This window comes from Staurois parvus, unplaced genomic scaffold (genome assembly GCF_062004578.1).
Source record: "Staurois parvus isolate SC_StPar_1 unplaced genomic scaffold, SC_StPar_1.0 ptg000614l, whole genome shotgun sequence".
NCBI lineage: Eukaryota > Metazoa > Chordata > Amphibia > Anura > Ranidae > Staurois > Staurois parvus.
The window spans coordinates 75,743-92,527 of record NW_028318410.1 but is presented as its reverse complement, the minus strand read 5'-3'; positions in this window follow the sequence as shown (position 1 = coordinate 92,527).

Below are 16,785 nucleotides of genomic sequence, written 5' to 3'. Positions count from 1 at the left end.
ACCCTCTCTCCTACTCTACAGCTGGTTTATCAGTCCATCCTGGAGAGTGGGCTTTATCTCCCATCGGCTTCACAAGCCCATATTAAATTAATAGCAAAAAAAGGCAAAGACCCTTCGGATCCTGGATCTTATCGTCCCATTTCCCTCCTTAATCTAGATGCAAAGATCCTTTCTAAAATTATAGCTAACCGCTTGGCCATTATTTTACCCTCGCTTATTCACCCCTCTCAAGCGGGTTTTATAAAGGGACGATCGGCCACGTCAAATATCCGCAAAGTGCTTTCAGTTTTGCATCAGGCTAAAATCAACCCACTACAGGATCTAGCAATTGTCTCTCTTGACGCTGAAAAAGCCTTTGATAATGTCAGTTTTCAATGGCTCAAACTAGTCCTTGCTAAATTTGGCTTTTCCGGTCCATTTACACAATTGATTCAGGCTATGTATGTTGCCCCAATGGCCCAGATAGTAGCAGCGGGAAAAATATCCAACCCTATTCTACTCTATAAGGGAACAAGGCAAGGGTGTCCATTATCCCCCCTGCTTTTCAATCTTGCTCTAGAACCTTTAGCCCGTTTCCTGTTATTTCACTCACGCCTCCATGGTATTCAAATTGGTCAACAAGATCTCCGCATAGCCTTATTTGCGGACGATATATTAATATTCACCTCCAACCCAACTCTAGATTTACCTTATATTCAGACAGTTTTCGCAGAATTTCGGTGCTGCTCGGGTCTCCGTATAAATTTTGCGAAAAGTGAGGTTCTTCCCCTATATCATGCTCGGCTTCCTGATTGGGCCTGCAACTCTCTATTTAAAATTAATACTAACCATATTACTTATCTGGGTATTAAAATTGGAAAATTAGCCTCGTCCCTTTATTCTCTGAATTATTCGCCAGTGATCCAAAAAATTTTAGGAGAATTGGAAATGTGGAAAGACCTGCCGTTATCACTCATGGGCAGAGCCCATCTCTTCAAGATGACGACTTTTCCGAAGCTTTTATACCCTCTTCAAACTATCCCACTCCTGCTCAAACATACGGATGTAGTCAAGTTAAACAAGGCGATCTCTAGTTTCCTATGGAGGGGGCGTCGCTCGCGCATAGCCATACATAAGTTGTTTCTCCCTAGATGTGAGGGCGGTCTGGGCCTCCCCAATATTAGGCTTTATAATTTATCCTGCATTTTACGGGTGTGTATAGATTGGCTCTCCCGAGCGTCCGTGTTCTCCAATTACCAACTTGAGTCAGCCATGGTGAGCCCGTTCGATCTGTCAGCCCTTCTACACTCCAACTTTAACTCACTCCCGGAGCATCTTAAACATAATCCACTCATACGGGACACACTGTTCACGTGGAGGGAGGTCAGACGTAGACTAGGAGTTTCTCCCTGGATATCTCGTTTTCTTCCCATTCATCACAATCCTTCTTTCTCTGTCTCTCAACAACATGCAGCTTACGATTTATGGTACAACCAGGGACTTAGACTTGTTAGCCAATTATATGACTGTGCATCAGGATCTCCCCTTCCGTTCCAACAAATCCTTAGCTCATTTGAGTTGCCTTCTCATCATTTTTTGTACATTTTACAAATCAGGAATTTTGTGCAATCCATAGCTCAAAATAAACTTACTCGTTTCTGCACGACGGTGATAGAGGTCCTTGTTAGGAATCAGAAATATAACATATCCGATATATATAGTCAATTGTCTATGCATTATGCAACACCGCTGGAATCCTCCACATCCATCAAATCGTGGATCCGAGACTTTGACAATGCCTTCACTGCGGAACAAATACTCGCAGGTTTTAACATGACCTGTGCATTTAACACAAACGAATTTTGGCGGGAGCAACAGTTTAAAATTATGCATCACGCTTATATGCCCTGTCTGTACTCACGTTCAGACTCATCGATCTCTACGTGTCCGCTCTGTGGTCTATGTAAGCCGACACTTCACCACAGGTTCTGGAATTGCCCATCGATCTCTACCTTTTGGAACCAACTTTTGAACTTCATGCTTTTCATCACTACTCTCCCGTTACCTAGAGACCCACTGCTGCTTCTTTTCGGCAACTTGGATGCTTCCGTGTCTGCTGCTACATACCAGCACATTGCTAGGCTCAGAGCCGCCAAACCGTGGATGTCCACCTGTCTGATGGCTGCAAGAAGATCTATTCTAAAAAAATGGGTTTCCAACGGCCCGCCAACTATCTCAGATGTCAAATTGGAACTCAACTTCTTACTTCGCTTGGATCGGCTCAACATCCATATCTCTCCATCTACATCAGGAGAGGAAAAGTTCCTCCGCAAATGGGGTCAATATGTTTCAAGAACATTTCCTACTTCGGAGACCCAGCTTCCCTCCCAAGGACTTCTAACCTAGCCCTAACTTAGCCTCTAGGCGATTCCAGATGCACGTGCTTTAGTTGTCTTAGGGGGCAAATGACTGCTAAATTACCTTCTCTGAGTCTTCAAGAACCTATACTCACCTACTTTGACTATCTGCCCTTTTTACGCCTTGGCTTCTGCTTTCTTATTCTCGCTGTCCTTCATAATCTCGCTTCGCTGTGGACCCTCAGTGAAGAGTCCCCGTAATAGCACACTTTCACATGTAATGTTGAGCTGCTTCTTATTATATTATATCATCATAGTAGCCTACTATTCTAACACCCTATTATTTTAGTGTCCTAATCTCTATATTCTGGCCCGTCCTCTTGGTCTTCTGATCTCAGACCTCTGACTTCTGATCTCTGATCTTCAGTAACAAAATTCCTTGCCCTCCTTTTTCTCCTTCTTTTCTTTTCTGTCCGTATACTCTTTTCTGGGCTGGTTCTTGCAGCTCCTTGTTCTCCTTTCTTCACTGCTCTATCTCTACCTTCTGCTCTCATTTTGCATTTACTTCTTACCCATATACACGATGACCTTCCTCTTGGTCATTTGACAAATGGTCAACATGGTATACATTTGCGCATCTATAGATTAATTATACAGATAAAGATTTATACATATACATATACATGTACTTTTCTAAACCCTTGTAGACTCTATTTTTAAGCCCCTGTAACCTGTTACATCAGACGATGTCTCCTTCCTATAAGTAACTTTCTCCTTACTAAATTTCTCTGATGCCTCTTTGTTTCTCTTGGGGTTTTGACAATTTGTTTTCATGTACAATTATTGTTCTTGATTCTTTCACCGGCTTCGACATGTTGCCAAGCTATGATTACTGCATAATTTTACCGTTGGTTACTGTGTGTATACAATAAAACCAAATAAAGTTTCTTTAAAAAAAAAAAAAAAAAAAAGATGCTTAGAGCCTAAGGTTCCTACTAGGGACAATTTAGACAGGAGCCAATTAACCTACCAGCATGTCTTTGGAATGTGGGAGGAAACCGGAGTACACGGAGAAAACCCACGCAAGCACAGGGAGAACATGCAAACTCCATACAGGAGGTGCCATGGGATTTGAACACATGAATCAACTACTGCAAGGCAGAAGTGCTAGCCACTAAGCCACTGTGCCGCCCCGTGCAGATTGGCTAACCACTAAGCTATGTTCTTGCCCTGGTTTCCTCCGGGAACTCCGGTTCTCTCCCACAGTCCACAGACATGCTGGAAGGTTAATCGGCTCATTTATTATTACCCCTCGTTAGTACATGTATGCATGTGAGGTAGTGTAGTGCACCCCTGTAGGAGGCGCTGTAGAGAAACCCCCTCAGAGCCTAACCTGGGATGAGGACGCCTGATTGGCTGTATGTGTAGCACTCGGACACACCCCTGACAATCAATAAAGAGACACCAACTCAAGCAATGCTGACTGTATTGATAAATAGGATGTACCAAGAACAGTCTGATGATAACAAACAAGGAAAACCACAAACCCCCCCGAACTCTAGACAGAGACCTACTGTGCTAGTGTAGACCCAAAACTCCCAGGAGGTAGTGACCGGGCCGGGATATGGACTGATAATTGGGGGTTCAGCTTAACAATGTCAGCAATAAGCATCTCCTGTACTATGTCTGCAGTCTCTGACCATCTTCTGTACTATGTCTGCAGTCTTTGACGATCTCTTGTTGTATGTCTTCAATCTCTGACCATCTCCTGTAGTTTTTCTGCAGTCTATAACCATCTCTTGTAGAATATCTGCAGTCTCTGACCATCTCCTGTACTATGTCTGCAGTCTCTGACCATCTCCTGTACTATGTCTGCAGTCTCTGACTGTCTCCTGTAGTTTTTCTGCAGTCTATGACCATCTCTTGTAGTATGCCTACGGCATATCTTGAAAGACATTTTCAACTGTTTCTGGTGTGTCAGTGGTTGTCAGGTCCAGGTACAGGATGAGATATTATTACTAGGAGTGACAAAATGACCATCTATGAAGCAGCTCTAAGAGGGGTAGCCTTTCACTTGGGGGCTCATCCGGGATTCCATCTACCCTGAGAAATGCATATGGAAGTACAAGCAACATCAGTAAGATGGACCCCATTATTGATGCCAGTTTGTGCAAAGAAAGAAAACAGGTCCCGTCTGTTGGAGATGGAAGAATGAGTGCAGCTTATAACCTCTCCGATATAGCTATCCAAGGTGGATACAGTGACCCTAGTAACAGTGAGAATCAAAGTGCCACTTGGGAGGACGTCTCAGGCTACCCTTCCCTCACAAATAATATTCCAGGTACAGGGCTCTGTTACTAATATGGAGGTGTAGGCTACTAAAAGAGAGTCTGTCGGAGTCTGCTAAAGGGAAAGGAGAACTTGAGGGGCTCAAGGAGAGACAGCCAGTCACTGAAGAGCATGCATTTAGTTACACTCAAGTTTTGAAGCGCATGTGGTCAGTATTGCTGGAGACTTGAAGAGCATGCATTTAGTCTAGTTAGAGATTTGAAGTTTATGTGTTCAATTTCAGTGGAAAGTTCATCAGTTGCTGCCCTCAAGATTTCTATATTCATAAGCCCCTACATCATATGTACTAGGGGGAATTTAGTCAGGAGCCAATTAAACTACCAGCATGTCCTTGAAGTGTGGGAGGAAACCCTTGCAAGTAAAGGGATAACATGCAAACTCCATGTAGGTAGTGTCAAGGTCAGGATCTAAACCCATGACCCAAGTTCTGCAAGGTGGAAGTGCTAGCCACTAAAGCCACTGCACCACCCATTGCAGAAAGCCTAGAAACTAAGCTACTGTGCTTGCATTGGCTTCCTCCACAAACTCCAATTTCCTCCAAATTTCCAAAGGCATGGTGGTAGTATAGTTGGCTCCTTTGTAAATCACCCCTAGTACATGTATGGATGTGAGGTACGAACCTTAGACTATAAGCATCTTCTGTAGCATGGCTGCAGTCTCTAACCATCTCCAGTAGTATGTCTTCATTCTCTATCTTCTGTAATATATCTGCAGGATATCTTGAAAGACCATTTCACCTGTTTCTGGAGTGTCAGTGGTTGTCGGGTCCAGGTACAGGGTGGGTTATCATTGGGTGGACCCATCTATCATCCTGCTCCTAGAGAAGTATCTCTGTATGTGGGGGCTCATCCGGGATTAATTCTGACCCTGATTATTACATTTGAAAGTACAAGCAAACTCAGTAAGATAGACCCCATCCCTGATTGCAGTTCATGCAAAGAACAGATACTGTCTGTTGGACATAAACAAATGAGTACAGCTAGTATCCATTCAGAGGTAGCCATGCCGGGTGTCTTGATAAATGGAGATGGTGACCCTAGTAGCAGTGAGAATCACAGAGCCACTTGGGAGGATGTCTCAAAGTACGCCCACAAAGGTAACAGGTACAATTATGGAGGTGAAAGCCACTAGTTTGTCTGCGTCTGTGGAAGGGAAAGGAGAATTTGCAGAAGTGGTAGAGAAACTTCAGAGGACTCCAGGTGAGAGAGCCGGTCAGGTTGTTGACTACTTCAAATAGCTTCTATCCGAGAAATAATACTAGAAAAAAGAGGGGAAGGACTGAGCCTTTGAGAAGACTCTCACCTGATACTTCAAAGCGACACTTTAAGGCACCTCCTTATCGAGTGCCGCCATTCGAGAGAGAGATCTCCACCAACGTTCAAATTGTCATCAGATACAAGGCTTTGTAGAAGAAGAAGGATACATGTCCAGACAAGGAGACCAGCTACTTCAACTGTTTTTGGTAAAGTTCAGTCAAGCTGATATTCCTCTCGCCTGTGGTACCTGTTCAAGCTGATAGTATTCACACAAGAACTCTTCTCAATTTAGATGCCCAAAGGACTTTATTAGTGAGAATTCTATTAGGGCAGTCGATCGGTACGGGAGCAGGAAGTTAGTGGAGATCACTGGTGTCTATACTGCGATTTCCAGCTTCTAGAGGATCCCACAGATATGGAATATAAATAGTTATATTGGTCCTGTGGGACATCTGCAGTCTCTGACCGTCTCCTGTTGTATTTAAAAGGAACCGAATTTGGGGCTACTGCAATATTTCTGCATCGGGACTGATTGGGGGATCTAAGTGCCTTCTCACAAGTGCAGCATCGCCCTCTGGGGCATGCATTTTGTTCAAGTTGTTATTGTAAGTGCTTGTGTTTGGCTGGAGATGTCAGTGCATACATTGCCCTCTCAGGCACGCATGTAGATTGCCGCTCGCTTTGAAGTGCTTCCATTGGAGGTATGAGGTGCTAGGGATCTAAGTGCCTGGGCACAAGGGAAAGCATCGCCCTCTGGGGCATGCATTCTGTTCAGAGTAATTATTGTAAGTGCTTGTGTTGTCTTTGGTTAGAGCTTTCAGTGCATACATTTAGATTGTCTGTCACATTGAAGTGCTTCCATTGGAGGTATGAGGTGCTAGCCTGTATACTGATCATGTTTGATGTTTCGATTATTTGATCAGTTTTTACACTTACAGTTGTACTTCTAGGTTATCATTAAGTGCTGACAATTGACCTATACCTCACATTTACATCAGTCCTGCCCTCAAGAGGCTTAGAGCCTAAGGTTCCTACTAGGGACAATTTAGACAGGAGCCAATTAACCTACCAGCATGTCTTTGGAATGTGGGAGGAAACCAGAGTACCCGGAGGAAACCCACGCAGGCACAGGGAGAACATGCAAACTCCATACAGGAGATGCCATGGGATTTGAACCCATGAATCAACTACTGCAAGACAGAACTGCTAGCCACTAAGCCACTGTGCCGCCCCGTGTAGATTGGCTAACCACTAAGCTATGTTCTTGCACTGGTTTCCTCCGGGTACTCCGGTTCTCTCCCACAGTCCACAGACATGCTGGAAGGTTAATCAGCTCATTTATATATTACCCCTCGTTAGTACATGTATGCATGTGAGGTAGTGTAGTGCACCCCTGTAGGAGGCGCTGTAGAGAAACCCCCTCTGAGCCTAACCTGGGGAGAGGACGCCTGATTGGCTGTATGTGTAGCACTCGGACACACCCCTGACAATCAGTAAAGAGACACCAACTCAAGCAATGCTGACTGTATTGATAAATAGGATGTACCAAGAACAGTCTGATGATAACAAACAAGGAAAACCACAAACCCCCCGAACTCTAGACAGAGACCTACTGTGCTAGTGTAGACCCAAAACTCCCAGGAGGTAGTGACCGGGCCGGGATATGGACTCAATCTCTGACCATCTCCTGTACTATGTCTGCAGTCTCTGACCATCTCCTATTGTATGTCTGCAGTCTCTGACCATCTCCTATTGTATGTCTGCAGTCTCTGACCATCTCCTGTACTATGTCTGCAGTCTCTGACCATCTCCTGTAGTATGTTTGCAGTCTCTGACCATCTCCTGTAGTATGTTTGCAGTCTCTAACCATCTCCAATAGTATGTCTGCAGTCTCTGACCATCTCCAGTAGTATGTCTGCAGTCTCTGACCATCTCCTGTACTATGCCTGCAGTCTCTGACCATCTCATGTACTATGTCTGCAGTCTCTGACCATCTCATGTACTATGTCTGCAGTCTCTGACCATCTCCTGTAGTATGGCTGCATTCTCTGTCTTTTCTAATATATCTGCAGAATATTTCGACAGACCATTCCAACTGTTTCTTGTGTGTCATTAGTTGTCGGGTCCAGGGAGGGTTATCATTGGAAGTGACAAAATGACACATCTATGAAGCAACTCCTAAAGGGGGAGCACTATATCTGGGGGCTCATCCGGGATTCCTTCTACCCTGATAATTGCATCTGAAAGTTGAAGCCACATCAATAATATGGACCCCATCACTGATACCAGTTCATGCTAAAATCAAAAACGGGTTCTGTCTTTGGAGATGGAGGAATGAGTGCAGCTTTTGTCCACTCCGAAATAGCTATGCTGAAGACACAGGCATCTTGAAAAATGGATATAGTGACCCTAGTAGCAGTGAGAATCAAAGTGCCACTTGGGAGGACGTCTCAGGATACCCTTCCCTCACAAATAATATTCCAGGTACAGGGCTCTGTTACTAATATGGAGGTGTAGGCTACTAAAAGAGAGTCTGTCGGAGTCTGCTGAAGGGAAAGGAGAACTTGAGGGGCTCAAGGAGAGACAGCCAGTCACTGAAGAGCATGGATTTAGTTACACTCAAGTTTTGAAGCGCATGTGGTCAGTATTGCTGGAGACTTGAAGAGCATGAATTTAGTCTAGTTAGAGATTTGAAGTCAATGTGTTAAGTTTCAATGGAGAGTTCATCAGTTGCTGCCATCAAGGCTTCTATATTCATAAGTCCCTACATCATATGTACTGGGGGGAATTTACACAGGAGCCAATTAAGCTTCCACTATGTCTTTTGAGTGTGGGAGGAAACAGTTGCAAGGACAGAGAAAACACACAAACTCCATGTAGGTGGTGTCATGGCCAGGATCTAAACCCATGACCCAAGTGCTGTAAGGTGGAAATGCTAGCCACAAAGCCACTGCACCACCCATTGCAGAATGCCTAGCCACTGAACTACTGTGCTTGCCCTGGTTTTATACAGGTACTCCAGTTTCCTCCCACTCTCAAAAAAAAATGGTGGTAGGTTAAATGGCTCCTGTCTAAATTACCCCTAGTACATGTATAGATATGAGGTAGGACCCTTAGACTAGAAGCATCTTCTGTAGTATGTCTGCATTCTCTAACCATCTCCTGTAGTATGTCTGCATTCTCTAACCATCTCCTGTAGTATGTCTAAATTCTCTATCTTCTGTAATATATCTGCAGGATATCTTAAAGGAAAATTTCACCTGTTTCTGGAGTGTCAGTGGTTGTCGGGTCCAAGTACAGGGTGGGTTATCACTGGGGGGACCCATCTATCATCCTGCTCCTAGAGAAATATCTCTGTATGTGGGGGCTCATCCGGGATTAATTCTGACCCTGATAATTACATTTGAAAATACAAGCAAACTCAGTAAGATAGACCCCATCCCTGATTCCAGTTCATGCAAAGAACAGATACAGTCTGTGGGACATGAACAAATGAGTACAGCTAGTATCCATTCAGAGGTAGCCATGCCGGGTGTCTTCATAAATGGAGATGGTGACCCTAGTAGCAGTGAGAATCACAGTGCCACTTGGGAGGATGTCTCAAAGTACGCCCACAAAGAAGGTAACAGGTACAATTATGGAGGTGAAAGCCACTAGTTTGTCTGCGTCTGTGGAAGGGAAAGGAGAACTTGCAGAATTGGTAGAGAAACTTCAGAGGACTCCAGGTGAGAGAGTCGGTCAGGTTGTTGAATACTTCAAATAGCTTCTATCCGAGAAATAATACAAGAAAAAAGAGGGGAAGGACTAAGCCTTTGAGAAGACTCTCATCTGATACTTCAAAGAGACACCTTAAGGCACCTCCTTATCGAGTGCCGCCATTCGAGAGAGAAATCTCCACCAACATTCAAATTGTCATCGGATACAAGGCTCACACAAGAACTCTTCACAATTTAGGTTCCCAAAGAACTTTAACAGTGAGAATTCTATTAGGGCAGTCGATCGGTACGGGAGCCGGAAGTTAGTGGAGATCACTGGTGTCTATACTGCGATTTCCAGCTTCTAGAGGATCCCACAGATATGGAATATAAATAGTTATATTGGTCCTGTGGGACATCTGCAGTCTCTGACCGTCTCCTGTTGTATTTTTAAAAGGAACCGAATTTGGGGCTACTGTGATATTTCTGCATTGGGACTGATTGGGGGATCTAAGTGCCTTCTCACAAGTGCAGCATCACCCTCTGGGGCATGCATTTTGTTACGGTAATTATTGTAAGTGCTTGTGTTTGGCTGGAGATCTCAGTGCATATATTGCCCTCTCAGGCACGCATGTAGATTGTCTGTCGCTATGAAGTGCTTGAGCTGTGTTGAAGTGCTTCCATTGGAGGTATGAGGTGCTAGCCTGTATACTGATCATGTTTGGTGTTTCTATTATCTGATCAGTTTTTACACTTACAGTTGTACTGCTAAGTCATCATTAAGTGCTGACAATTGACCTATACCTCACATTTACATCAGTCCTGCCCTCAAGATGCTTAGAGCCTTAGGTTCCTACTAGGGACAATTTAGACAGGAGCCAATTAACCTACCAGCATGTCTTTGGAATGTGGGAGGAAACCGGAGTACCCGGAGGAAACCCACGCAAGCACAGGGAGAACATGCAAACTCCATGCAGGAGGTGCCATGGGATATGAACCCATGACTTACCTACTGCAAGGCTGTAGAGCTAACCAGTAAGCCACTGTGCCGCCCTGTGCAGAAGGGCTAACCACTAAGCTATGTTCTTGCATTGGTTTCCTCTGGGTACTCCGGTTCTCTCCCACAGTTCACAGAAATGCTGGAAGGTTAGTCAGTACCTTTCTAAATTGCCCCTCGGGATAGTGTAGTGCACCCCTGTAGGAGGCGCTGTAGAGAAACCCCCTCTGAGCCTAACCTGGGGTGAGGACGCCTGATTGGCTGTATGTGTAGCACTCGGACACACCCCTGACAATCAATAAAGAGACACCAACTCAAGCAATGCTGACTGTATTGATAAATAGGATGTACCAAGAACAGTCTGATGATAACAAACAAGGAAAACCACAAACCCCCCGAACTCTAGACAGAGACCTACTGTGCTAGTGTAGACCCAAAACTCCCAGGAGGTAGTGACCGGGCCGGGATATGGACTGATAATTGGAGGTTCAGCTTAACCACGTCAGCAATAAGAATCTCCTGTACTATGTCTGCAGTCTCTGACCATCTCCTGTAGTATGTCTGCAGTCTCTGACCATCTCCTGTAGTATGGCTGCATTCTCTGTCTTTTCTAATATATCTGCAGAATATTTCGACAGACCATTCCAACTGTTTCTGGTGTGTCATTGGTTGTCGGGTCCAGGGAGGGTTATCATTGGGAGTGATAAAATGACCCATCTATCAAGCAACTCCTAAAGGGGGAGCACTATATCTGGGGGCTCATCCGGGATTCCTTCTACCCTGATAATTGCATCTGAAAGTTGAAGCCACATCAGTAATATGGACCCCATCACTGATACCAGTTCATGCTAAAATCAAAAACGGGTTCTGTCTTTGGAGATGGAGGAATGAGTGCAGCTTTTGTCCACTCCGAAATAGCTATGCTGAAGACACAGGCGTCTTGAAAAATGGATATAGTGACCCTAGTAACAGTGAGAATCAAAGTGCCACTTGGGAGGACGTCTCAGGCTACCCTTCCCTCACAAATAATATTCCAGGTACAGGGCTCTGTTACTAATATGGAGGTGTAGGCTACTAAAAGAGAGTCTGTCGGAGTCTGCTGAAGGGAAAGGAGAACTTGAGGGGCTCAAGGAGAGACAGCCAGTCACTGAAGAGCATGCATTTAGTTACACTCAAGTTTTGAAGCGCATGTGGTCAGTATTGCTGGAGACTTGAAGAGCATGAATTTAGTCTAGTTAGAGATTTGAAGATTATGTGTTCAATTTCAGTGGAAAGTTCATCAGTTGCTGCCCTCAAGATTTCTATATTCATAAGCCCCTACATCATATGTACTAGGGGGAATTTAGTCAGGAGCCAATTAAACTACCAGCATGTCCTTGAAGTGTGGGAGGATACCCTTGCAATAAAGGGAGAACATGCAAACTCCATGTAGGTAGTGTCAAGGTCAGGATCTAAACCCATGACCCAAGTTCTGCAAGGCAGAAGTGCTAGCCACTACTGTGCTTGCATTGGCTTCCTCCACGAACTCCAGTTTTCTCCAAATCTCTAAAGGCATGGTGGTAGTATAGTTGGCTCCTGTCTAAACTACCCCTAGTATATGTATGGGTGTGAGGTAGGAACCTTAGACTAGAAGCATCTTCTGTAGTATGGCTGCAGTCTCTAACCATCTCCAGTAGTATGTCTGCATTCTCTATCTTCTGTAATATATCTGCAGGATATCTAAAAAGACCATTTCACCTGTTTCTGGAGTGTCAGTGGTTGTCGGGTCCAGGTACAGGGTGGGTTATCACTGGGGGGACCCATCTATCATCCTGCTCCTAGCGAAATAGCTCTGCATGTGGGGGCTCATCCGGGATTAATTCTGACCCTGATTATTGCATTTGAAAGTACAAGCAAACTCGGTAAGATAGACCTCATCCCTGATTCCAGTTCATGCAAAGAACAGATACAGTCTGTGGGACACGAACAAATGAGTACAGCTAGTATCCATTCAGAGGTAGCCATGCCGGGTGTCTTCATAAATGGAGATGGTGACCCTAGTAGCAGTGAGAATCACAGTGCCACTTGGGAGGATGTCTCAAAGTACGCCCACAAAGAAGGTAACAGGTACAATTATGGAAGTGAAAGCCACTAGTTTGTCTGCATCTGTGGAAGGGAAAGGAGAACTTTCAGAAGTGGTAGAGAAACTTCAGAGGACTCCAGGTGAGAGAGCCGGTCAGGTTGTTGACTACTTCAAATAGCTTCTATCCAAGAAATAATACTAGAAAAAAGAGGGGAAGGACTGAGCCTTTGAGAAGACTCTCACCTGATACTTCACAGATACACTTTAAGGCACCTCCTTATCGAGTGCCGCCATTCGAGAGAGAGATCTCCACCAACGTTCAAATTGTCATCAGATACAAGGCTTTGTAGAAGAAGAAGGATACAAGTCCAGACAAGGAGACCAGATACTTCACCTGTTTTTGGTAAAGTTCAGTCAAGCTGATATTCCTCTCGCCTGTGGTACCCGTTCAAGCTGATAGTATTCACACAAGAACTCTTCTCAATTTAGGTGCCCAAAGGACTTTATTAGTGAGAATTCTATTAGTGCAGTCGATCGGTACGGGAGCCGGAAGTTAGTGGAGATCACTGGTGTCTATACTGCGATTTCCAGCTTCTAGAGGATCCCACAGATATGGATGTTAAATAGTTATATTGGTCCTGTGGGACATCTGCAGTCTCTGACCGTCTCCTGTTGCATTTAAAAGGAACCGAATTTGGGGATGCTGTGATGTTTCTGCATTGGGACTGATTGGGGGATCTAAGTGCCTTCTCACAAGTGCAGCATCGCCCTCTGGGGCATGCATTTTGTTCAAGTTATTATTTTAAGTGCTTGTGTTTGGCTGGAGATCTCAGTGCATACATTGCCCTCTCAGGCACGCATGTAGATTGTCTGTCGCTATGAAGTGCTTGAGCTGTGTTGAAGTGCTTCCATTGGAGGTATGAGGTGCTAGCCTGTATACTGATCATGTTTGATGTTTCTATTATCTGATCAGTTTTTACACTTACAGTTGTACTGCTAAGTTATCATTAAGTGCTGACAATTGACCTATACCTCACATTTACATCAGTCCTGCCCTCAAGATGCTTAGAGCCTAAGGTTCCTACTAGGGACAATTTAGACAGAAGCCAATTAACCTACCAGCATGTCTTTGGATTGTGGGAGGAAACCGGAGCACCCGGAGGAAACCCACGCAAGCACAGGGAGAACATGCAAACTCCATACAGGAGGTACCATGGGATTTGAACCCATGACTTACCTACTGCAAGGCAGAAGTGCTAGCCACTAAGCCACTGTGCCGCCCCATGCAGATTGACTAACCACTAAGCTATGTTCTTGCACTGGTTTTGTCAGGGATCACGGCGCCGGAATCCTGCATCACGGCGCCGTCCCCCCGCACATGCGCACTGGCGGCGAGCCGCGGCTGACAGGACGCCGCGCATGCGCAGTAGAGAGTCGAGGGCGCGCCTCAGGCGTCCAATGACAGCCGGGGGCGCGTCCCAGCCAGCCAATGACAGTGCAGGGCGCACTATTTAAAGATGCCCTGCACTGTCACCCATTGCCGCAAGGTCTTATGTGATCCTGGATACCTGCTCCTGTTCTGTGACCCTGTTTTCAACCCTGACTACGCTGCCTGCCCCTGTGTTTGACCCGGCTTGTCCTGACTACTCTGCCTGCTCCTGCGTTTTGACTCGGATATCCTGACTATTCTACGGACTGATTTACCTGGCTGACCCTGCATGTGACCTGACTACTCCTTGCCCGCTGATTTGGTACCCCGCTTACCCCCCACGGAACCACTATCCGTGCCACCCTGCTGGGGCCGTCATCCGCCTCATATCTGGCTCTCCCAGTACCTACACGCATCCCCGGAGGCCTTCCCAGCCGCTGGTGGGCCCGCCCAGAGGTCGTGACCTGGCCCGGGACTGTTTCATGTCCATCCCCACCATCAGGGGCCCTGGTGAAGGCACAGCCCGGGCTTAGAACCCACGCTCTGGGTTGGTCTATCAGTTGGCAGCCGGAAGGCTCCGCCTGGCGGATCATAACAGGTTTCCTCCGGGTACTCCGGTTCTCTCCCACAGTCCACAGACATGCTGGGAGGTTAATCAGCACCTTTATAAATTGCCCCTCGAGATAGTTTAGCGCACCCCTGTAGGAGGTGCTGTAGAGAAACCCCCTCTGAGCCTAACCTGGGGTGAGGACGCCTGATTGGCTGTATGTGTAGCACTCGGACACACCCCTGACAATCAATAAAGAGACACCAACTCAAGCAATGCTGACTGTATTGATAAATAGGATGTACCAAGTGTGGCAGGCGCAGCACCCTTTGGTGCCTAGTGCGCTGTGGCATTAGAAAAATTATGTAATTGCTGTTTCTTTGTTGATTAGACTGACTTTACTCTGTAATTCCTCCAATGCCGCTCTATGGATGCAGTAGGTTTAAAGAGCACACCGAATACTTTAGTTAACTTCTTTAATAACGTCAATCTTCTTCATATAACTGCTTACAATGGCTTGTTTCTTTTATATTACAATGGTTTAACTTGTATTACATTGGGTTGATTCAATAGATCGATAAATTCGTTAGATTCAGTAAATTCGATTTGCTATATTCGATTCGTTATATTCGTTCGTAAGTTTGTAAATTTGTTCGCTATATTCGATATATTCGTTCGTAAGTTTGTAAATTTGTTCGCTATATTCGATATATTCGTTCGTAAATTCGCTAAGTTCGTTCGTTTGGTGGAACTACAAGTAAAACACACACAACAGTTTCAACATACAGATCCACCTGCACTGCCAAACAATAGGGGAACACACAAGTGCATTAAATACCTATTTGGCCTTCTCTGTCTCCATAAAGCTTTCTGATTGGAACTGTCTGTTTCTTCCTCTGTCTGGTCAGCATGTGTCTCTAGAAAATCCTAGCAGGAAGTTTTACACAGGCATAAATGTGAAATTGGCTGGGATTGGTTAAGGCTCTGTACAGTGTGAGGCTGTCTGTGATTGGCTCAGCTCTATACTAACTCTTAAAGGCACATTTTCCTTTTCTGCTTCTGCTAACACAATGAATATATAAATGTCATATAACAATCAAAGACATAAATTACAGCAATGATTTTGCTTTTGGCTTTAACATATACACATATATACTGTACTGAGGTTATTGGCAGGTTTGGTATACACATATACTAGCAACCTAGGACTGGTCTTAGCTGGCCAGCTACACTCCCACCAAAATTACCTATAATTCTATGTTATTACTGAAATAGGAATCGAACATGAATTTGAGGAATTTTCCATCAGTTTCTCAACTCTCAAGTGTCTTTGTTACTCTCAAGCAGAACAACTAACTTTTGTATTGGACGTTCCAACCTGAGTGGAGTTGTGAGACGTTTTCCCTTTTTGTCCAGTTTTGAGTCTCCCATTTGTAACAAAACTCTTCTTACTAGTCCTTCTTCATCCTGTCGAGCTTCTAGGACTTTGGCCAATTTCCATTGACTTCTAGGTAAGTCGTCTTCTTTTACTAACACTATGTCATCAACATGAACATTTCTTCTAGGCGTTTGCCATTTACTTCTTAGTATGAGATGAGCTAAGTACTCCTTGCTCCATCTATTCCAAAACTGCTCTGATAGATATTGAACTCTTCGCCATCTTTTCCTTGCGTATAAATCCTCTTTGGTGAAGTTGCCAGGTGGTGGCTGTATGTAATCAGACTTAAGGTGAAGTAGATGGTTGGGAGTTAGAGGTTCCAAACTTGTTGGGTCGTTGATGTTGTTGACTGTAAGTGGACGACTGTTAACAATAGACATTACTTCATAGAATAGTGTCCTAAGTGAAGCATCATCTAATCTTCCGGCGTTCTTTTTCAACACTGAACTTAGTACGTTTCTTGCAGTTCTGATTTGCCTCTCCCAGACTCCGCCTGTATGGCTTGCATGTGGAGCATTCATGTGAAAATCACGCTGTTTCTCTAACAAGTACTCAGTTACTTTCTCTTTATCAATCTCTTTTAGAGCCTTGTTCAGTTCGTTCTTTGCTCCAACAAAATTAGATCCTTGGTCAGATCTAAGTTCTCTGACAGTACCTCTAATGGCTATGAAACATC